Source organism: Antechinus flavipes, chromosome 6 (genome assembly GCF_016432865.1).
Source record: "Antechinus flavipes isolate AdamAnt ecotype Samford, QLD, Australia chromosome 6, AdamAnt_v2, whole genome shotgun sequence".
NCBI lineage: Eukaryota > Metazoa > Chordata > Mammalia > Dasyuromorphia > Dasyuridae > Antechinus > Antechinus flavipes.
This window is the reverse complement of record NC_067403.1, coordinates 130,794,430-130,818,737: the sequence shown is the minus strand read 5'-3', so window position 1 is coordinate 130,818,737 and position 24,308 is coordinate 130,794,430. Positions and strand designations below refer to the sequence as shown.

Sequence of the window (24,308 nt, the reverse complement as noted above, 5' to 3'; positions counted from 1 at the left end):
TGCTTTTGTGAATGAGATATGTAAAATATGCACTTACTGTAGAGAGTTGATATTGATTTGTTTTTTCTTGAGAAAATATATTCCTTTCCAAATAAGATTTTCCCATTTAAGTTTTCTTTACAAAAGAGGGAAACACTATAGTCTTGCATGGTACAAAAGATCATTAGTCAAGAAGTACATAGCAGAATATTTTCTGGTCCCAAATATTCCAGACTTTGATTAGAGATGTCAGCTTCCTTGGCTTATAATTTCCCACTTTACCAAACATAAATGATTTTCACTCCATAGCATGGTCAATGTATCATGCCATTGGCTGACAAAGGAACCAAGAAGGAGGAGCCATATTATGATCCTAGGATTGAATTTATCTATTGAGCAGTAAATTAGTCAACTGGGAAGTAAAGATTTGTTTATGCTTCATGTTATGAAAGTTGGGCAATAGTTTACAAGGTCATAGTTGATAACTGAGAGAAATGTCTTTCCTAAAGCCTGTGACTTCATGTGCAGACATGTAGTCATCCACTGGATTAATGTGGCTATGCAGAGATATACAATAAATTGTGAATATGTGAGTGTCTATGTTAAAAGAGGAGCCATGTAGCATTCTCAAATCCTGAGACTCAAAGAGATTCAGTTGAATTTATCAACCTTCTCTCTATTTTTAAAAAATTTAAATAAACTCATGTATGACAGAATCCTAAAAAGAATAAATTTAGTAAGTTTACTAGAGTGCTCTTTAGGTGTAGAACAAGTTGCCTAAGAGAAGTTGCTAAAAATTCTTATTAAGGTGAAGAACTTTAAACTAGAATATTGGTCTCAACTTCAGTCTCAGAAACTCACTAGCTTGAATAATTCCTAGCAAGTCAATTAATCTACATCTCAGTTTCTTCATCTACAAAATAGGAATAATAACAGCACCTTTCTCAAAGTTTGTTGTGAATGTCTGTTAAAATACCTTGTAAATTTTTGTTATTCATTCATTCTTGACTCTTTATGAACTCTTTTTCTGTAGTTTTCTTGGCAAAGATGCTATAATGGTTTGCCATTTCATTCTTCAAGTAATTTTATAGATGAGAAACTGAGGCAAAGAGGGTTAAATGACTTGCCAGTGTTACCAAGCTAGTTAGTGATTAAGGCCATATTTGAATTCAGAAAGATGACTCCAGGTCCAGCACTATATCCACTGTGCCATCTCATTGCCCCTTTACAAACTTTAAAGAACTATATAAATGGCAGGCATCATTTTTATAAGACCTCTATCTTTTATCTCTCTAAGATACAGGATATTGGAATGCATAGATCATACTGCTGGACCAATATAGCAGTCCCTCTGTTTCAATTATGATGCTTTATTTACCATAATGCATAAGCACATTTTTATTGCTTAAATATTTTTATTCATTCATTCATTTGAAATTCTTTGTATTACATCCTCTTGTAATTTTATTTCTTTCAAAGTATCTTATTTTTTCTTAGTTAATAATTACTGAAGAATCAGTTTACACATTCACTTAATAAACAAAGGCAGTTGTCCTTTTAGAATAAGATACTAGATATACGACTTTTTTGCAAAATTTAAAATTATTTTTCAGTTAACAAGCACTTATCTGTTCCTTCGTCCATTAAAAATGGACAAAACCTTTTTAACAATATGCAAGAGTCAAAAAAACTAATTTTCATGTGACATTTCCAAAAATGTATGTCTTATTCTGCATCCTGAATTCATCCTTAAAAAAAAAAAAAACTATAAAGGACATATGTAGAAAAACACTGTCTACATACAAAGAAAGAGCTGAAAAATAAAAATATGTATATAATGACTTAACAAATGTCTAATGGTAATCATGGAGGGAGAGGAAAAGGTAAATTTACTTGATAATTTTGTTGCATATCTGAAAGGAATAGCAAGTTGTACATGGTAGGTTTGCAATTTCATGTACAACCATGTATTTTCATTATACAATGTTTTGGAAATGCTTGTTTTATTTCATAAATATTTTTTAAATTATAAAAATGTAGGTATTATGATTCAGCAGAGTCTTCTCCTGTCATGATTGATTGTTGTACTGATCAGAGTTCTTAAATTTTTCAATTATTTTTCTTTACAATATTATTAATACAAATTGTTCTCCTAAATCTGTTCACCTTTTGTGCATCAGTTGATATGTCTTCCTATGTCTCTCTGAGCATATTCCTTTTTTTTCACTTCTTAAAGTTCCCATCCAAACAAATTATGAAATATGAATGTCACCACTTTTACCATAGTGGAGAAGGTAAGACTATTTGAATACGGGCAGTGGCCCAGAATTTGTTCTTGCCAAATTTGTTTTATGGATTATAGACTAAGTAACACTTAAACTTCTGACTTCTGAAATTTGGTGTTGAAAGATGAACATAGGAAGGAAGACAGAGGGTAAGAATTAGTAGGAATCCACTGTCCATTAGAATAAGGTAGCCATGCTGGCTTGGAGCACTTTGGCTTTTTATTTTTCCTATTTGTGACTTATTGCTGATCAGCTGTCCTTTTTGAGGAAGGTTCCCAGTGATATTGTGTCCCTCAGGATATGTAATCTACATCTGTACTTGTTATATATAGCCCCCAAATTTAGGCAAAGTCAAGCCCAGAGGCAAAACATCTGATAAAACAGCAGAGGCTGTCTATTTGATTAAAATGTCTGACAGTCCTTTTACCAGAGTATCTGCTGGGTGTGGGAGCATCAAAGCCTCTCTGTGGTAATTTCTATTTGTTCACTGAGAAGTTAATCAAAATTTCAAGAAGATCTCTCCCCCTCCTTTATATGATACTATGGAAAGCTTTAAGTTTGAGAGTTAGATCTTTAAACACAAATCCTTTGTCTTGAGGACCTTGAGATCTTAAGGTAGAAGATAACAGAAATGATGTAGAGGAGTTAGTGTCCTAAAACTACACAGTTTGTTCTTCTTACCATTGTACCACTGTTTTTTTTTTTTCAAATTATCTTGATAAGGCACCAAATAATGCAGTTGGTGTAGGAAAGATGAAAGCCAATATTATTAGAAATAAAATTCTTTTATTTTTATGTTATCCTTTCACAGAAAACTGTTGTAAAGTTAATAACTTTATTGTTCATCCATATGGTAAAATTGTTTTTACACAGGAAGCCTAGTTGACTGATAAACTTACTAATAACATTATCATAAGAGTATTTTTAACTGCAAAGCTTTTTTTATTTTGTTTTAATTTGGGGCTTTTCAGTGAGTGATTTCCCCTGTTCCAGAACAATCACCATTAAGATGCAAGTGAAACTATTGGTCAATTGATAAAACAGCAAACACTGAAAACATATAAAAGGCATAGGTAAAATTTTAACTTTAAAAAGGAAGAAAATGAAACATTCCATTCTTTAAGATACAGAAAGATGATTTGATTGCCTTATTACTTCCACTAATTCATGTTAAAACTCTATAAACAATTAATAAAATATAAAAATTGCAAAATATAAAATAAAAATAAAAACTCTTAACAACACTACTTTGCAAGATATACTTATAAAGCCCAATAAAACAACACTAAATTAAATCATTTGATTTACATTAATAATCTGTATTTCTTACTCCTTTCTCCTTAACTGTAGAAACATATGGGGAAAGGTAAATCACATTTTTAATATATTACTTTTTAGTGAAGCCTGAATGAAATTTCCTGGGTTTATTATGTTGATTTTGTAAGCATTTCTTCTTTCAGGGCAAAGGGTACTTTCACTTACTTCAACAAAGTTATTTTTACTCTGATTATCCAAACCTTCGATTCTTTCTCATTATTGTTAGGAATTTGTCACTTAAGGGTTCAAGGTTGATCCTAGAAAAAACCCTTACCTAACAATGGTGAAACTAAAAAGTGGCTAGGAACTAGCACTGAAACATATTCTGTATGTGTCTATAAGTATATGCAGGCCATTTGTACCTATATCTATGAAAAAAATATTTTAAGCACTCTAATATTTAAGAATTATATAGTGTTTGGACACAATTACACATATACTATTCAACACAATGACATATGTCAATGTCCATGTCAAAAAATAACTTGAAGTTAAATCCATTCAGTAAATTTGTTGACATTCTTTGAAAAAGAAGGAAAAAAAAAGACTTTTTGTCGAATTTCAGCTTTCTTTTTTTCCTCCTTTTGGAAGCCACTGACAAATCCAGACAGGAGATAGAAATCAAAATCCTGGGCCAAACTTCAGGATTAGTCACAGCAAGGAAACTATTCTGTGATCCTAAGTCACTTTTTTAATAGTAAGGACAAGAAGAAAATGGACATAAATATGCCAAAGTATAATTCTGATGCAAAGTAAATCTTGCTGACATTTCCAAGATAAAAACACACTGTTATTATGATATTTATCACTTAAAAATATTAAATTCTGCATTTTTGTATGTATATCTTACCCCTACTTCAAATGGATAATTCTGGGGGTTTTATAATGAAATTCTATGGAATGATATCCAAATGCCTCAAAATTAATAAAAATTAACTTCTTAATTTGGCATAGTAATTTTAATTAAAAAATATACTCTCAAAATGCTTTATGGAGATTTCAAAAATGATAATGGGAGAAGGAATTATTTATTACATGATGAGCATAAAAAGAATTTGCAAATAAACCTTAATGAAAACTGGAAAAAAAAGGAAATATAGGTGCCATATTTTTTATTTGCTCATAGCTATGGAACTAAAGAGCAAAAACTTTAAGAAAATCTGAGTTTATTAACATATATATTCTTCTATTTTTCAGAGGCAGCCCAGAACACTGTATTGAGTGCTAAACTTGTATCAGGAAGACTTCTATTCCAAATACACCTCTGGATTGTAAGTAGCCAATGAGAGTAATAATAGTATTACTAATATTATTGACATTAATTATTGTGATAACAAGGATTATCACAATGTCTAAATATGGGGCCTCTAAGAGTTGTTGTGATGATCAAATGAAATAACATTTGTAAAGCACTTAGCACAGTGCTTGATATTTAGCAAGCATTTAATAAATTCTTGTTCTCTTCCTCCATTCCCACCATAAGGAAGTCAGATAGCTTAGATATTGAATTATGAACAAGTTTATATGCTTAGCAAAAGTTTCTTGGTTTAGGTTCATTCACTGAATGAGCAACATAAGACAAATAGATTTTCTTTCAATTTCAAATATCAGTTTGTTTCTTTTACCAAAGTCATCATTTCTTTGTTAGTTAATTGTCCTTGAAACAAGTCTCAAAAGTCTAAAGTTAAGATTGTTCTGTATATAAGTAAATTGGGGAGAGGAGGAGTCAGTTTCTAAAGATTTAATATTTAGAATTATTATTCTCTGTTATTATTCTATTTAAGTTTGACTCTGAAACAAATTTACAATAATGTTGGTGATTTTTTTTTCAAGGAGTGAGAATTCCAGACATGAGATTTTATTGATAATGGGAATGCTTTCCGGTAATAGAGATCCTCAAGGAATTTGTGGTATAAAGACTTAGAGAGTTTCCTAGACCATGGACAAGATAATTATTTAATTTGTTCATGGTCTTTCAACGTGTGTGTGTGCATGCGCACATGTGTGTAAATGTGTGGGTGTGAGAAAGAGAGAGTCAGAAAGATGGAGACAGAGACAGAGACTTTTATGTTGTGTTGTTTAGTTACTACTGATAATAACTTTATATCATTTCTACATGAGTTGAACCTACCAGTCAATACTCTAATAGAAAGGATTCAGAGTTATCATGAAGATTGTAATGGAAATTATTTTTCAAGACTTTGGGAAAAAAATCATTATGTCATTTCAATGTCTACCAATAAAAAGCTTCTTATAAAAAAAAGTCTGAAAAAAATCAAGGAAATATTTCTAAAATATAAAAAAGGAGACAAGCAGGTAAATCCTAGTACTCCCAGATTAAGTTATACATACATAATATACATACATAATACAATACATATATAAATTATACATCTGTCTATGTATATATATATATATGTATTGGTGTGTATATAGATACATATATGTATATATTTAAAACTACGCTCATATATATTATAAAGTTGCACATAATATAAATGTCATATATAAAGCTATGAATAATATATAAAGTTGTATATTCTAAAGGTTAATAGTTTGATGTATAAACTTTTTCTATTTATTCTTTTCTGGACACATTTTTAAGAAAATTCAGAAAAATCTTTTAAATGCAAATTAAAATGATAATGTGAGATTTGTTATACTTGTTTACCTATAGCTATCTAGTGATAAAATATGTTTTATCATCTTTCCCATTAATTACACAATGATTTTATTTTTCCAATACCCAACAGGCAAAGAGGTGGTATAGGGCAATGATGTAGATTTAGTTTTAAAATGTAATATTATCTATGTTTTATTATAATGTATTTATTATTAAAATTATTTTTATTTCATTTTTGTTAAATGTTTCTTAATTGCATTTTAATCTGGGTTGTTATGCACTTTCAAAGGTTATGGGTCTCATGTAGTAACTTCATGCCTGACCTCTCTGAGCTTAGTGAACTCACAGCCAGAAAAACCTGAGTTCAAATCCTACCTCAGATACTTGTTAGCCATGTGATCCTGGGTAAATAACACAACATTGCTCATTTTCAATTTCTCATTTGTAAAATTTGGAGAGTACCTCTCTCCCTTGGAGATATAGAGAGGTAGATAGAGATAGATAGATAGATAGATATGTCACTTTGTAATACTTAAAGTGCTATGTAAATGTTAGTTGTCATTATAATCATCACTGTTTTTATTATCTTATAACTTCCATTGTAGTCCTATCTTAATTCCATCCCACCATGGAAAAAACTTTGCATTCTTAGAGGCCATGTCAATACAGTATACATTCTGGTAGGTCTAACTGAGTTAAAAAAGCTTCAAGAACTGAGCCCACTAATATACTATGGACCTGTTATGTTGAGAACAACCCATTTGAGTTCCAACAGTATAAATATACAAAATATCACCCACACTAAGTGATGAACAATTTGGCTATAATAACTCTCAAAGTCTAATGTGATTTGTAGATGTGATAGTAATAAGGGTTACCACAATGTCAAAATCACAGAACTGGGAAATGATAGGACCAATGTACAAAAAAGATTGCTTAATTTCAAATGCAGTTCACTGGAATAAGTTTTCCAGATATCCTGTCTTGAAGTTACAGAGCATAGAGAGATCATTCCAAAGAATAAATGACTCCAGATACCATAAATGAAACATTTTACTTTTAATAAATGTAAAAGTAAAATGATGATAATGATGATGATGATGACGGTGATGATGATGATGAAGATGACAGATTAAGCTAAATTATAAAAATGGGTTTTCATATTCCTGACCAATGAAATTTTTTTTAAAGATCTTAATGATTTTATATATTATCTCATTTGATGTTTGCAATTCACCCTGTGAAGTAAATAAAAAGAACTATCTTTCTGCCTACTTTCCCAGTCAAAGAATTGAAAACTTAGAAAAAATAGGAGGGTATCAATTTCCTGCCTTTTCCACCATTCTGATTCTGGCAGTATGTTTTTAAAAATCTACATTTATATCCTAAAACTATTTGGTAGAGCCAAAAAATCTTACTTAGATCTAGAGCTGGAAGCTCTTTATGATCTAAACTAACTAGTGAGGCCAAGGGGCTTAAGTATCTCTGCCCAAGAACACAGTGACAGTATCAGAGTTGGTAGCTGATTAAATTGATCTCTTCAACATTTCATATGAATATATGCAAAAATATTTAGTTTTTCCATATTTTTAGGCACTCAAATTATCTCTGTTTTTCTCTTTCTTACTTACAGGTATTAATGAAAGGTACTTAATAACTTTAGTAACATAGGAGCTTAGTAACATTAATGTTAATGTTGTGAATTCATATTGCATTTGAGGAATGATCACTGGACCCTTAAGCAGATTAGTTTTGCCTTCCAGTTTTCATACTTCATTTATTGGCAGTATTCATTATCATTATGTGAAATTGTGACTGGTTTGGTTCCCTGATATAGAAAATGCAAGACTTGTGAAATACAAATAGTTTTGTTGGTAATATTCACAAATATCTGTGAAGCAAGCTTGACTAACTTTGTTAGATAAATTGTTAGTTTGTTTAAGTAGAGGATATTTCATTGTTTTCGCATTGATATTCGTTTATGCATATGTATCAACATTGCACACACAACATGAAGTGGTGAGTTTAGATAATGAACTAAAAATTAAAACTTAAAATAATGTTTTCCCAAGTAAAAAAAAAAAAGGGGGGAAATGCACCAAACAAGAAGTCAAAGGATGTGATTTCTAGAGTAGATTATTAAAGACTTGATTTATGAAAATTTTAGCAAAAAGAATCATATATTTATGAGCCTCAATTAACTCATTTGTAAAAAATAAATCCGTTTGTATTTTCTGAGTTGTAAGATTATTTGTCTAATTAATTCAATAAAAATTAAGTGTCTTTTCTATGATTTAAGTATTTTGCGTGTTCTGAATTTATGTTCTATTATGTATTTATTTGGGGGGGTTGTTTTGCTTTAAATTATTTAGATAATTATTTAAACTCTCTACATCATTTTTCATGTGTTTAACCCATATTGGTTTTATTAGATTAAAAAGGCCCATTTTGAGAATCTGCCAAAATCCTAGACATTTCTTTAGAACTAACAATAAAAGCAATGGATCTACTAAGAAAAGTAACTTTGATCAACAACAACAACAACAACAAAATAGTTGCAAGCAGCAGAGAGCCTGTGTATATGTTCACAGAAGCTGGAGGACAAAGATCTGGGTAATTCAAGCTACAAAATCCTTTAATCTTCATTATCTGGTTACCTGCCTCAATCGTGGAGACCTCTGTATTGGGAGAGCAAATTATTGTGTCTATTTGTGACTCATACCATTCTAATAAATTTCAAGGCCTAATATAGCAGTTTCTTGTGTTTAAATATAGAGAATTATCATTTGATGCTTTTATTTACAGATATTTTATGCATTTTTTTTAGATTTAAAGAACAACTTAATTTGAGTAATGAAATAAACTAAAGACATTCTCATTCACCTACCATATTTGATTTAACTGATAGATACTGAAGCCCAAATAAGTAACTATTTTCCAAAGTTCCTCAATTAGTTTGGAAGTTTGACTATTAATTTCTACTCTTCTTTATACCATGTTGATTTTTCAGTGGGGAAATTGGGCATAAATTTTATTATAATCTTTATTTTGTATATCATTTGTTTGCATGGATTCTACTAAAAAGTTATTAGAAATAATCTACAACTTTAGCAAAGTTGCAGGATACAAAATAAACCCATATAAGTCATCAGCATTCTTATATATCACTAATAAAATCCAACAGTTAGAGTTACAAAGAGAAATTCCATTTAAAGTAACTACTGATAGTATAAAATAGTTAGGAATCTATCTGCCAAGGGAAAATAAGAAATTTTATGAGCAAAACACTTTCCACACAAATTAAGTCTGATCTAACCGATTGGAAAAATATTAAATGCTCTTGGATAGGGCAAGCAAATATAATAAAGATGACAATACTACCTAAAATAATCTATTTATTTAATGCTATACCAATCAGACTCCCAAAAAACTATTTTAATGACCTAGAAAAAATAACAATAAAGTTCATATGGAAAAACAAAAGGTCAAGAATTTCAAGGGAATTCATGAAAAAAAAAATCAAATGAAGGTGGCCTAGCTGTACCAGATCTAAAATTATATTATAAAGCAGCAATACCAAATATTAATGGTATTGCCTAAGAATAGATTAGTTGATCAGGGGAATAGGTTAGATTCAAAGGACAAAACAGTCAATAACTTTAATAATCTAGTGTTTGACAAATCCAAAGACTCCAGCTTTCAGGATAAGAATTCACTGTTTGACAAAAATTGCTTAGAAAATTATGGCAGAAACTAGGCATTGACCCACACTTAACACCATACACCAAGATAAGGTCAAAATGGGTTCATGACCTAAGCATAAAGAATGAGATTATAAATAAATCAGAGGAACACAAGATAGTTTACCTCTCAGACCTGTGGAAGATGAAGGAATTTATGACCAAAGAAGAATTAGAAATCATTACAGATCACAAAACAGAAAATTTTGATTATATCAAATTGAAAAGCTTTTGTACAAACAAAACTAATGCAGACAAGATTAGAAGGGAAGCAATAAACTGGGAAAACATTTTTACAATCAAAGGTTCTGATAAAGGCCTCATTTCCAAAATATATAGAGAACTGACTCTAATTTATAAGAAATCAAGCCATTCTCCAATTGATAAATGGTCAAAGGATATGAACAAACAATTCTCAGATGAAGAAATTGAAACTATGAAAAGATGCTCCAAGTCATTATTAATCAGAGAAATGCAAATTAAGATAATTCTGAGATACCAATACATACCTGTCAGATTGGCTAGAATGACGGAAAGATAATGCAGAATGTTGGAGGGGATGTGGGAAAACAGGGACACTAATACATTGTTGGTGGAATTGTGAATACATCCAGCCATTCTGGAGAATAATTTGGAACTATGCTTAGAAAGTTATCAAACTGTGCATACTCTTTGAACCCAAAGAGATGTATATCCCAAAAAAATCTTAAAGAAGGAAAAGGGACCCGTATGTGTGAGAATGTTTGTGGCAGCCCTCGTTGTAATTGCCAGAAACTGGAAACTAAGTGGATGCCCATAAATTGGAGAATGGCTGAATAAATTGTTGTATATTAATATTGTGGAATATTATTGTTTGGTAAGAAATGACCAACAGGATGATTTCAGAAAGGCCTGGAGAGACTTAATCTAACTAATGCTGAGTGAAATGAGCAGGACCAGGAGATCATTATATACTTCAACAACAATACTATATGATGATCAGTTCTGATGGACCTGGCCATCTTCAGCAATGAGATGAATCAAATCAGTTCCAATGGAACAGTAATGAATTGAACCAGCTACACCCAGCAAAAGAACTCTGGGAGATAACTTAGAACCATTACATAGAATTCTCAATCCCTCTATTTTTGTCTGCCTGCATTTTTTATTTCCTTCACAGGCTAATTGTACACTATTTCAGAGTCCGATTCTTTTTGTACAGCAAAATAATAATAATAAAAAAAATAATTGGACATGTATATTTATTTTGTATTTAATTTATACTTTAACATATTTAACATGTATTAGTCAACCTGCCATCTAGGGGAGGAGGTGGGGGTAAAGAAGGGAAAAATTGGAACAAAAGGTTTGGCAATTGTCAATGCTGTAAAATTACTTATGCATATAACTTGTAAATAAAAGGTATTAAAAAATAAATAAATAAAAACAACAAAAAAGGAATTATGGAAAATCAGTGTGTAAAATTGTATTAGGATTTTCCTGCCTCTCCCACCCCCCAATCTGAAATCTAAAAGGCCAGCAGAGGGAGACTGAGCATGGTTTAAAATCTGAGAAATGTTATGTGTATTTGTGCAGGGTGAGAAATCACGTGCTGCCCTCTGCTGGATCTAATTGTGTGTGTGTGTGTGTGTGTGTGTGTGTGTGTGTGTGTGTGTGTGTGAGAGAGAGAGAGAGAGAGAGAGAGAGAGAATTCTTCTTCCTCCCCAAAGTGATTGCTAACCCTAATTTTAGATTATCCCATATTATCACATTAATCACAAAACATTTGAATTATGGAAGACAAACGAATTTTAATTCATTTCAACTTCAAAATGAAGAGTCCATACCTTGTTTTCTGAGTGAAACATTTTCTCAAATCCAAATAAATGCTGTCCTCACCCCTTCCCCAACAACTGTAGAGTATGTAGAGTATCTCATTCACAAAGACATTTGGAAGAATTATATTGTCTTCTTAGTTTTTCTTTTTTTTTTTTAATAACTTTTTATTGATAGAACACATGCTAGGGTAATTTTTTACAGCATTATCCCTTGCATTCACTTCTGTTCCAATTTTTCCCCTCCCTCCCTCCACTCCTTCCCCCAGATGGCAAGCAATCCTTTACATGTTGAATGGGTTACAGTATATCCTAGATACAATATATGTGTGCAGAACCGAACAGTTTTTTTGTTGCACAGGGAGAACTGAATTCAGAAGGTATAAATAACCCGGGAAGAAAAACAAAAATGCAAGCAATTTATATTCATTTCCAGTGTTCTTTCTCTGGGTGTAGCTGTTTCTGTCCATCATATATCAATTAAGGCTCTCTTTATAGAAGAGATCCACTTCCATCAGAATACATCCTCAAACAGTATTGTTGTTGAGGTATATAATGATCTCCTGGTTCTGCTCATTTCACTCAGCATCAGTTCATGTAAGTCTTGCCAGTCCTCTCTGTATTTATCCTGCTGGTCATTCCTTACAGAACAATAATATTCCATAACATTCATATACCACAATTTACACAACCATTCTCCAAATGATGGACATGTTTTCATTTTCCAGCTTCTAGCCACTACAAACAGGGCTGCCACAAACATTTTGGCACATACAGGTCCCTTTCCTTTCTTTAGTATCTATTTGGGGTATAAGCCCAGTAGAAACACTGCTGGATCAAAGGGTATGCACAGTTTAATAACTTTTTGAGCATAGTTCCAAATTGCTCTCCAGAATGGCTGGATGTGTTCACAATTCCACCAACAATGTATCAGTGTCCCTGTTTTCCCACATCCCCTCCAACATTCCCCATTGTCTTTCCCTATCATTCTAGCCAATCTGACAGGTGTGTAGTGGTATCTCAGAGTTGTCTTAATTTGAATTTCTCTGATTAATAATGATTTGGAGCATATTTTCATATGTCTATAAATAGTTTCAATTTCTTCATCTGAGAATTGTCTGTTCATATCCTTTGACCATTTATCAATTGGAGAATGGTTTGATTTCTTATAGATTAGAGTCAATTCTCTATATATTTTGGAAATGAGGCCTTTATCAGAACCTTTGATTGTAAAAATGTTTTCCCAGTTTATTGTTTCCCTTCTAATCTTGTTTGCATTTGTTTTGTTTGTACAAAACCTTTTCAATTTAATATAATCAAAATTTTCTATTTTGTGGTCAATAGTGATCTATAGTTCTTCTTTGGTCATAAATTCCTCCCTTTTCCACAGGTCTGCAAGGTAAACTATCCTATGCTCTTCCAATTTATTTATAATCTCATTCTTTATGCCTAGGTCATGAACCCATTTTGACCTTATCTTGGTGTATGGTGTTAAGTGTGGGTCAATGCCTAGTTTCTGCCATACTGATTTCCAATTTTCCCAGCAATTTTTGTCAAATAATGCATTCTTATCCCAGAAACTGGTGTCTTTGGGTTTGTCAAACACTATATTATTAAAGTTATTGGCTGTTTTGTCCTTTGAACGAACCTATTCCATTGACCAACTAGTCTATTTCTTAGCCAATACCAGATGGTTTTAGTAACTGCTGCTTTATAATAAAATTTTAGATCTGGTACAGCTAGGCCACCTTCATTTGATTTTTTTTTTCATTAATTCCCTTGAAATTCTTGACATTTTGTTTTTCCATATGAACTTTGTTGTTATTTTTTCTAATTCATCAAAGTAGTTTTTGGGGAGTCTGATTGGTATAGCACTAAATAAGTAGATTAATTTAGGTAGTATTGTCATCTTTATTATATTTGCTCGCCCAATCCAAGAGCATTTAATATTTTTCCAGTTGGTTAGATCAGACTTAATTTGTGTGGAAAGTGTTTTGTAGTTTTGCTCATTAAGTTTCTTATTTTCCCTTGGCAGATAGATTCCTAAATATTTTATACAATCAGTAGTTACTTTAAATGGAATTTCTTTTTGTAACTCTAACTGTTGGGTTTTATTAGTGATATATAAGAATGCTGATGACTTATGTGGGTTTATTTTATATCCTGCAACTTTGCTGAAGGTGTAGATTGTTTCTAATAACTTTTTGGTAGAATCTCTGGGGTTCTCTAAGTATACCATCATATCATCAGCAAAGAGTGATAATTTGGTTTCCTCATTGCCTATTCTTATTCCTTTAATCTCTTTCTCAACTCTTATTGCCAAAGCTAGCATTTCTAATACAATATTAAATAGTAACGGTGATAGTGGGCAACCTTGTTTTACTCGTGATCTTATTGGGAATGGTTGCAGTTTGTCCCCATTACATATGATGCTTACTGCTGGTTTTAAATAGATGTTAGTGATTATTTTAAGGAAAAGTCCATTTATTCCTATACTCTCAAGAGTTTTTAATAGGAATGGATGTTGGATTTTATCAAATGCTTTTTCTGCCTCTATTGAGATGATCATATGGTTTTTGTTAATTTGATTATTAATATGGCCAATTATATTGATAGTTTTCCTATTATTGAACCAGCCCTGCATTCCTGGTATAAACCCTACTTGATCATGATGTATTATCCTGGGGATGATTTTCTGTAGTCTTTTTGCTAATATCTTATTTAAGATTTTAGCATCAATATTCATTAGGGAGATTGGTCTATAATTTTCTTTCTCTGTTTTCAACCTACCTGGTTTAGGTATCAGTACCATGTCTGTGTCATAAAAGGAGTTTGGTAGGACTCCTTCATTCCCTATTTTTTCAAATAGTTTATAAAGCATTGGGGCTAATTGTTCTTTGAATGTTTGGTAGAATTCACATGTAAATCCATCTGGTCCCGGGGATTTTTTTTTAGTGAGTTGGTTAATAGCTTGTTCTATTTCTTTTTCTGAAATGGGACTATTCAAGCAATTTGCTTCCTCCTCTGATAATCTGGGAAGCCTATATTTTTGGAGGTAGCCATTCATTTCGCTTAGGTTATCAAATTTATTGGCATAAAGTTGGGCAAAGTAACCCCTTATTATTTCTTTAATTTCCTCTTCATCAGTGGTAAGTTCTCCTTTTTCATTTTTAAGACTGCCAATTTGATTTCCCTCTCTCCTTTTTCTAATCAGATTTACCAAAGGTTTATCAATTTTATTGGTTTTTTCATAAAACCAACTCTTAGTTTTATTTATTAGTTCATTTTTTTCTTTCTATATTATTAATTTCTCCTTTTAATTTTAGAATTTCAAGTTTAGTAATTGATTGGGGGGTTTAATTTGGTCTTTTTCTAGCTTTTTAAATTCCAGGCCCAATGCATTGATCTTCTCTTTTTCTATTTTATTCAAGTAAGCCTCTAAGGATATAAAATTTCCCCTTATTACTTCTTTGGCTGCATCCCATAAATTTTGATAAGATGTCTCATTGTTGTCATTATCTTGAGTGAAATTATTAATTGTGTCTATAATTTGCTGTTTCACCCAATTAATCATTCTTTAAGATGAGATTATTTAGTTTCCAATTACTTTTTGGTCTATTTACACCTAACTTTTTGTTGAATGTAATTTTTATTGCATTGTGATCTGAAAAGAAAGCATTTACTATTTCTGCCTTCCTGCATTTAATTTTGAGGTCTTTATGTCCTAATATATGGTCAATTTTTGTGTTGGTTCCATGAACTGCTGAGAAGAAAGTATACTCCTTTCTGTCACCATTCAGTTTTCTCCAGAGATCTATCATACCTAATTTTTCTAATATTCTATTTACCTCTTTAATTTCTTTCTTACTTTTTTTGTGATTTATCTAAATCTGAGAGTGCAAGACTGAGATCTCCTACTATTATAATTTTGCTGTCTATTTCTTCTCACAACTCTTAACTTCTCTTTAAGGAAGTTAGATGCTATACCACTTGGTGCATATATGTTTAATACTGATATTGCTTCATTTTCTATAGTACCCTTTAGCAAGATATAGTTTCCTTCCTTATCTCTTTTAATTAGATCAATCTTTGCTTTTGCTTGATCTGAGATAAGGATGGCTACCCCTGCTTTTTTGACTTCACCTGAAGCATAATAGATTCTGCTCCAGCCTTTTACCTTTAGTCTATATGTATCTCCATGTTTTAAATGTGTTTCCTGTAAACAACAGATTGTAGGGTTCTGACTTTTGATCCAGTCTGCTACTATCTGCCTCCTCTTTATGGGAGAGTTCATCCCATTCACATTTGCGGTTAAAATAACCAATTCTGCATTTCCTGCCATCCTAATATCCCCAGATTATATTTTTCTTTTTCTTGCCCTCCTTCCCTTCTTCCCTATTGGTCCCACTAACGTCGCGCAGCTCTCCCTCTTTAGTATCCCTCCCTCCTCCCTTTGAATCCCTTCCCCTTTCTTGTACCCTTCCCTTATTACTCTTTTTCCTTCTCCCTTTTCCTCTCCCACTTTTTAATGAAGTGAGAGAAGAATCCGTGTAAAACAAATATGTCAATTGTTTCCTCTTTGAGCCAACTCTGATGAGAGTAGGATTCACACAATGTTCCTCCCCCTCTCTAAGTTCCCTCATATATGATAGGTTTCCTTTGCCTCATCGTCGCATGTAGTTTCCCTCTTTTTATCTCCCTTCTTCCCTTTTTCTGACGCTATCCCCTTTCCATTTCTACTTCCCTTTTTTATGTTATATCAGTAAGATCAAATTATACATATGGTTTTTATGTATATTCACAACAGAAATACAGTTCTCAAGAGTTCCTTTTACCTTTTTCTACTTCTCTTGATTCCTGTTGTTGAAGATCAAATTTTTTGTTTAAATCTGGTTTTTTCCTTAGAAACAGATGGAATTTCTCAATTTCATTAAATATCCATCTTCTTCCGTGGAAAAAAATACTCAGCTTAGGTGGATAGTTTATTCTTGGCTGCATTCCAAGTTCTTTTGCTTTTCGGAATATCTGATTCCAGGCCCTTCGATCCTTTAATGTTGAGGCAGCCAGATCTCGCATGACCCTTATTGTTGCATCTCGGTATTTGAACTGTTTTTTCCTGGCTGCTTGTAAAATTTTTTCTTTAGTCTGGAAATTCTGAAGTTTGGCCACAATATTCCTCGGAGTCTTTATTTTAGGGTCTTTTTCAGAAGGTGTTCGATGAATTCTTTCAACACCTATTTTCCCTTCTGGTTCTATTACTTCTGGGCATTTCTCTTTGATGATTTCCTGTAAAATAGTATCTAGGCTCTTTTTTTTCATCATAATTTTCTGGTAGTCCGATGATCCTCAGTTATCTCTCCTAGATCTATTTTCCAGGTCTGTTGTTTTTCCAAGTAAATATTTGACATTTTTTCCAATCTTTAATTTTTTTTTTTTTTGGTTTTGCTTGACTGATTCTTGTTGTCTCAATGAATCAGTCATTTCTATTTGTTCAGTTCTAATTTTTAGTGAGTTATTTTCTTCATTAGCTTTTTTTTTTTACTTTTTTTTGTATATGTCCAATTGAGTTGTTTTGCTCTATGGAATTTTTTTCCATTTCACTAATTTTTTTTTTTTGGTGAGTTATTTTCTTTTTCCAATTTGCAAACTCTGTTTCCCTGCACTTCTTGGGAGTTTTTTACCTTTTCCAATTCACATTTCAGGAAGTTGTTTTCTTTTTCCACTTTATCAAATTTTTCTTGTAGTGAGTTATGTGTCTTTCCCCATTTCTCTTCTAGCTCTCTTTTAGGGTTTTTAATAGTCTCTTCTAGGAGAGCCTTTTGTATTGGAGACCAACAATCGTCTGGAGCCTGTTTGCTATTAGTCTCTTCAGGGTTGAAAAGCTGTTCTCTTTCTGTGTAGAAACTATCAAATTAAATCAACTGATCCAAAGATCATATATTGATAAAAATGGATTAATTCAGTAGTGGTTGTTCTGGTTTTATACATAGAAATAAGCAGTCTTGAAATGAGACACTTTGGCTGGCTTGTTTCTATGCTGATATCTCCTATAAGTAAGATGCTACATGAGAATGACTAAACCTAATCAGGAAAATGTAGAAACAAAACAATTTTATAGCCATTTTGAAACCCATTTTCAAAATATTTCAGAGGGAAAGATTTTCCTAGAATTTTTAAAAAAGATAACAGATTGTATTATCACCGAAAGTAGCCAAAAGGCTCTTGAGCAATTTACTTAGCAGTCACTAAATAGATGCTTAGTCTCTCTTCTCTATAAAAACTTTATTAGATGCATTCTTGGTGGAGTTGTGAGCTGATCCAGCCATTCTGGAGAGCAATTTGGAACTATGCCCAAAGGGCTATAAAACTGTGTATATATCCTTTGATCTAGCAAATGTCATTAATGTATAAAGAGATCATAGAAGGGGGGAAAGGACTCACATGTGCAAAAATGTTTCTAGTAGGTCTTTTTGTGGTGGTAAGGAATTGAAATTTGAATGGATGCCCCTCAATCAGAGAGTGGTTAAGGTATATAAATGTAATGGAATGTTATTCTTCTATAAGAAATGATGAGCAATCTGATTTCAGAAAAGAATGAAAAGATTTACATGAATTGATACTGAGTGAAGTAGAACCAGGAGAACCTTGTATACAGTAACAAGAATATTATGTAATGATCAACTATGATAGACTTGGCTCTTCTCAGCAAAACAGTGATCCAAGATAACTCAAATAGACTTGAGATAGAAAATGTCATAAGCATCCAGAGAAAAAAATATGGAGAGTGAATACATACCAAAGCATACTATTGTCACCTTTTTTGTTTATTTGTTTTTCTTATAGTTTTTCTTTCTTTTTTCTGATTTTTCTTTCACATGACTAATATAGAATTATGTTTAAAATGATTGTACATGTATAATGTATATCAGATTGCTTGCTGGCTTGGGGAGAGGGGTAAGAGAAAGAGGAAGGGAGTAAAAACTGGAACTAAAAATCTCATAAAAATAAATGTTGAAAGTTATATTTACTTATAATTAGAAAAATAAAATACTATTGAAATTTTTAGAGAAAAAAAGTTTATTAGAATGGTATGTGTATATTAGGGAAATCTTTGATGGAAAAATGTGAGGATCAAGCAAGTTTTCTGATGTAAGGATTTACACAACCACATCAGTGATTAAGCCATAGGTAATACTAAATTCTACTATTTATTTTTTGTTTCTAAATACTAATTAGTAATGATAATAATAAACATACAACTTAGCAGAACAGCATGATTTCCTAGATGTTTTCCAAGTTTGTGCTAAAATTCTCTAATGTTACTTTATAGATACAGTACTATCATAAGAATAATTTTGCTTATTGATCCTTTGGTTGTCAACCTCAAATACACATAAAACAATGAAGAATAACACTCACAGATTTGCTCATTTCCATCACAGAGGAGATATGGTACAAAGTACAAATGAAAAAGGGATTCCCTACAGATGTGTCTCCAAATGCTCGCATTTGTGAATGAGATTATAATGATTCCATCAAGCCACAAAATTCTATAGGGCCCCCACAATGAGATCTGTAACTATTCAGAAGTGGTTGGCCTAGCATAAAATATAGATAAAAACAACTGGATATATAATGCATACATAGTGACATGCAATGGAATGGACAGCCACTGAGTTAGTCAATCAATACATATATGAATGGATAATGCCCTGTTCAGGAAAGAGACTTGGATTTATCACAGCAACAAATCACCTAGCATTTTTTAAATGTCTGCTTAATGTACCAGGCTCTGCATTAAGCAAGCAAGAAGGATACAAAGAAAGCCCTCCCCCCACACACAGAAACACACATAAACACACACACACATACACACACACACACACACACACACACACGTTACCTAAAGGGCAAAGGAAAGACAAGTGGCATATAATATTAGATTGCAACATATTATTAATAATGCATTGTGCTTAATAAGTGACTTAGGAGACATTATAGAGTAGTTGTATGATCAGAAAAGGAAGTAATCTAGTCATGTATTGAGATCAAGAGATAATAATAGATGGATAAATCATTGCTGACATAAAATATGTGGATTATCTATAGAAGATTTAAGGGAAGACATGAGAAATGCAGAAGAAAAGAAAGATGGGGACAGCGATCTATCCAAGTGAAAAGACTACTCACTACAATGAAATAATGGATCATTCATCTCTCCATTCATTCCTTCATTCAATAAAAATGCATTAAGTGCTTACTATGTGCCAGGTGATCCAAGTATCTATGTAAACACAGACACAATATTCTTTGGTGATTTAGTGACTGACTTCAAATCAATATCTTTAAAAATTCTATTGTAGAATCTTTATGGAATTTACAAACTTTTTTACTTTAAATAGTTAAGATTTAAGCAATGGACTTATATAGTAAGCATATTGTTACTATTTAACAATTAAACTAACATTGTGGTGGTTATTACCGGTCTGTGGATCATGCGGTTAAAAGCAGATTTTTCTATTTATCCAGTTCATAAAAAATATTTATCAACTTGTTACATGCATTATTTTTTAATAGAAAGCACAAGGAACATGAGAAAACTGTGACAAACATGACAGAGTTCTGCAATGAATATGTGGTCTTATTAATGCAGATTTATACTAGTGTAGGTTGAAACTCATTCAAGTCTTCTCATGCTTTATGATTTTTGTCCATGATAATAAGATGATAGCTCAATTACTGTATCTTTTTGCAAAGTGCTTTAGATACATCATCACATTTGATTCTGACAATGTGACTCTGTTTTATCCTGGATATATCTTGTTTGTATGTAGTTGTTTTCATGTTATCTCCACCAATTGAATTTTAATTACTTAAAAGCAGAAGGTATTTCTTTTTTTGTTTCAGGGTGTGTGTGTGTGTGTGTGTGTGTGTGTGTGTGTGTGTGTGTGCCTTTCTTTATGTCCCAATTTTTTAATGTAAAGCCTGGCACATTAAGCAGACATTTTATAATGGTAGGTGACTTGTTGCTGTGACAAAAACCCAATGATATAGTATTTTTATACTCATTTTACAAATAATTAAGCTTTTCACATGGAGAATTTAGAGAGACCATAAATGTTTCAGATAGAAGAAGTCAAATCCAAGTCTTCTTGAATTCAAATTCAATATTCTTTATGACATACCATTTATAAACTACTTCATATTATATCTATGTTTTTTTCACTATTCAAAACATCATACACTTGACCTATAAATGACCTTAATAACAATTCAGTCTAAATCCTTCATGTTAAAGAAAGGAAACTGAACTCAGAGAACCTAAGATTGACCTAAGACTTATAAGCAGTAAGTAATACTTCCTTAAATGATTTATCCCATATTTTATGGAGTGGTCAGGAAGTAATAACATCTCTGGTGTGAGGGTTTGCCAAGTCTTTTTCAGAGCTCTTAATCTTTCTTTGGTGTCTAATAAGTCACCCAACTCTCTCTTGTGCCTCCAAGAAGCTATAGCTTCTTTATTGCATGTGCAGTTATCACATACCGGTAAAACCATCTTGGTTCAACCAGGTTGAAGGTAACTGATAGGCCTCAAACCAACTGATGAGTTAGGGAATATCTATCCCAAGCATGTGAAGAGTTTCCCTGATAGAATGGGTATATGTATTGAAAATTTATGACAATAAAATCTTTCCAAAAGTGAACTATTCTGCCACTTAAATTAATGGAAGTTTTCATTACTCTGGGCTTTTGGTCACTGAGCTTTCTGGTGCTCACTCCACTCCATTCCACTGTAGGATTTAACCATCTACACATACTATTTCACACCTGGAAATAAGTTATATTTCTGATCTCAAGAATGGAAAAATTCTGTTTCAGTCCACAATAAAGACATCTTATCTCTTGTGAATTACATGTACATTATCACAAACTATGAATTAGTTATATTCATTGTCTCAAACATAAAGCAAAATGTTTCTTTGATAAGAGAATCCCCAGTGGTTTAGTGATGCCTGTGAACAAGGTTTTCTTGCAAGTCCTTTTATGCAGGCTATTTGAGTTTCAAAGACTAGTAGTGGAACTTTTAAAGTCAGCAGATTCTATCAAGTGATGAATTGTAGGTTTTAGAGTTGTGCCTAGAGTTGTGGTTGAAAGACACCATTTTTGTCACTCATTATTGTTTCTAAAATATTGTCCTAAAAAAAAGTGAATTTTTCAAGCTTCTCTCTCTGTTTTCCTTACTTGGAAAATGAAGGTAGTGGTACTAGATTTCTATCTTTAAAATTCCTTCTATTTCTATATCTATACTCCTGTGATCTTAGGTGTAATCCGATAATTTCCTTTTACTCAATGACTATTTGGCAACAAAAGTTCAAAAATAATGAAAAAAAATTGAATCATTTTTCCAGCAATTATAATGAACAAAATATAATGAACAAAGTAGATTTTTATGGAGATGGTAATTACTTTGTGTGTGAAATGTAAGTTTGGACTCTTTAGCCCCTAATATCTGTTCCTCTGCTAAATCTATGAAGTTAAATGATTTTATTTATAGTATGAACACTTCTTTTTGCTGATTAGAGTTTTGGAAAAGAAGACAATAAGCAGGGGTAGCTAGAAGGAGATAGGGAAATGAAAGAAAGGAGAAAGGAAAGAAAGAAGGAAGGGATAGAGGGAGGAGAGAGGAAACAAAGAAGGAGCAAAAGAATTAATGGACAGAGAAAGGGAACAAGGAAACATGGGAGAGAGGAGAGAAGAAAGAAGAAAGAAAGAAGAGAGGGAAAGAAAGAAAGTGAAAGGAAGGAAAGAAAGGATAGAAGTTGGAAGGAATGGATGGGGGAAGAAATAAGAAAAAAGAGGGAAGGAGGGAGGAAGAGAGAATAGGTAGATGAGAGGGAAGGAAGGGAGGAAAAAAAGAAGAGAGGTAGAAAAGAAGGAATGAAGCAAGCAGGCAAGAAAAATTGTAATTTTCTTTATTATTTATAGTGAATGGAATTCCCAGAGTGTAGATCCTAAATGAAGGTGCTTCTTCACAATCTGTATAATGTTAGTATGATTACTTAACTCCTCTGAGCCTCAAACAGAAACTCTATGGTGAAGGGGATAAAGTACATATTATCTAAGAACTAAGAATGAAAATTTTTTTGCATAGATTTATGAGTTCCATTCATGTATTCCCAAAATTGAACATTTTCTTCATATTTTGATAGTTTATTAATAAATTGCTATTTTATAAAGACAAGCTCTGTGATTTTGTTGCTATTGGAAATTTCCAAATTAGGAAACATCCTTTTAACTAATGCATATCAACTTCTCTATAAATTAGTGTCTTAGAGAACTTCTTAAGAGAGTAAGAGACTTTCCTTGGTCACATCACTGGACTGTGTGAAAAAAAGGCAGGGATGCAGTGAGATTGGAGATAGAGGAATGTCTCTGAAATATTACTGAACAAAAGAAAATCTGCTAACTATTTCTCTATTGAGAGAGCACTCAAATTTATGTAACTCATAGGGTGATGAATCAGCTTTCCTTAGATTTCCCCGAAATGTTGATGTGGAAAAAGAGAGGCAGAGAAATAAAAAGAGGGAGATAGAGATGGAGTAAAAAAGAGAGACAAAAGGGGAGAGAAACATAGATACTGAGAGACTGAGACACAGAATCAGAGAGATGAAGAGAAATAAGGAAAAGAGAGGAAAGCATGAGAAAACAGAAGGGACATAGAGACAAAATGGGAAGAGAAATTAACAAAGAGGTAGAAAAGAAAGATACAAAGATTGATGTAGGCCAAGAGAGATAGGGGAAAGGAGGAGTTAGAGAGACAAATAGAGACACAGAGAAATACAGAGAGAGACACAAGAGAGAAACAGAGACAAAGTCAGAGAGACACACACGGAATGAAATAGAGACAGAGACATGAGACAGAAAGAGACATGAAACAGAGAGAGAGAGAGAGAGAGAGAGAGAGAGAGAGAGAGAGAGAGAAAGAGAGAGAAGCAAAGATATGAGACAGAGACAGAGAACCAGACACAGAGACAGTGAGAGATAGAGAAATATACATATACAAAGTGAGAGAAAAAGAGAGGGAGAAAGACAGAGATGGAGACATAGACAGAGACAGAGATGAAAAACAGAGAGAAGTTTGAAAAACAAAGAAAATCTGTTGAGTTTGAAATACACAAAATATCTATAAAATAGTCTCAAACTTCAGCCCTGGTTCACTCCTAACATTAGTCACCTTGATTCCCATTCACAAATGGCTGAGCAAAGATGGAAAAAATTGTGCAAGAGAGCTGGATTGTTCTATATCTTTATTCTATCTAAATTTAACTGGATCCTTGTTACAGCAAGGTAATCCTGTTCTTCCTTCCCAATGAGATTTCATTGCATCCACAATTGCTATGCCAGAACTTCTTTTCCTAACTAAAGATACTCACATCTTCCAATTTCTTCACCTTCTTAGCAGGCCTTGTTTAAAAGTTTACTGAAAAGCATGTGTCTGTGTGTTTTTGTGAGGAAAAGGCAGACAAAGACAGAGAAGGAGAGAGGCAGA

The 24,308-nt window shown here is 32.3% G+C and overlaps 1 long non-coding RNA gene across 1 annotated transcript in view; it reads left to right on the top strand.

Annotated features, from left to right (window-relative positions):
• The window catches only part of LOC127541854 (uncharacterized), a 153,243-nt gene that overhangs the window by 8,752 nt on the left and 120,183 nt on the right, over positions 1-24,308 (top strand). Inside the window, exon 2 of the long non-coding RNA XR_007948489.1 lies at positions 4,779-4,852. This is a non-coding gene — a long non-coding RNA (uncharacterized LOC127541854). The remainder of the gene's footprint in view (positions 1-4,778; positions 4,853-24,308) is intronic.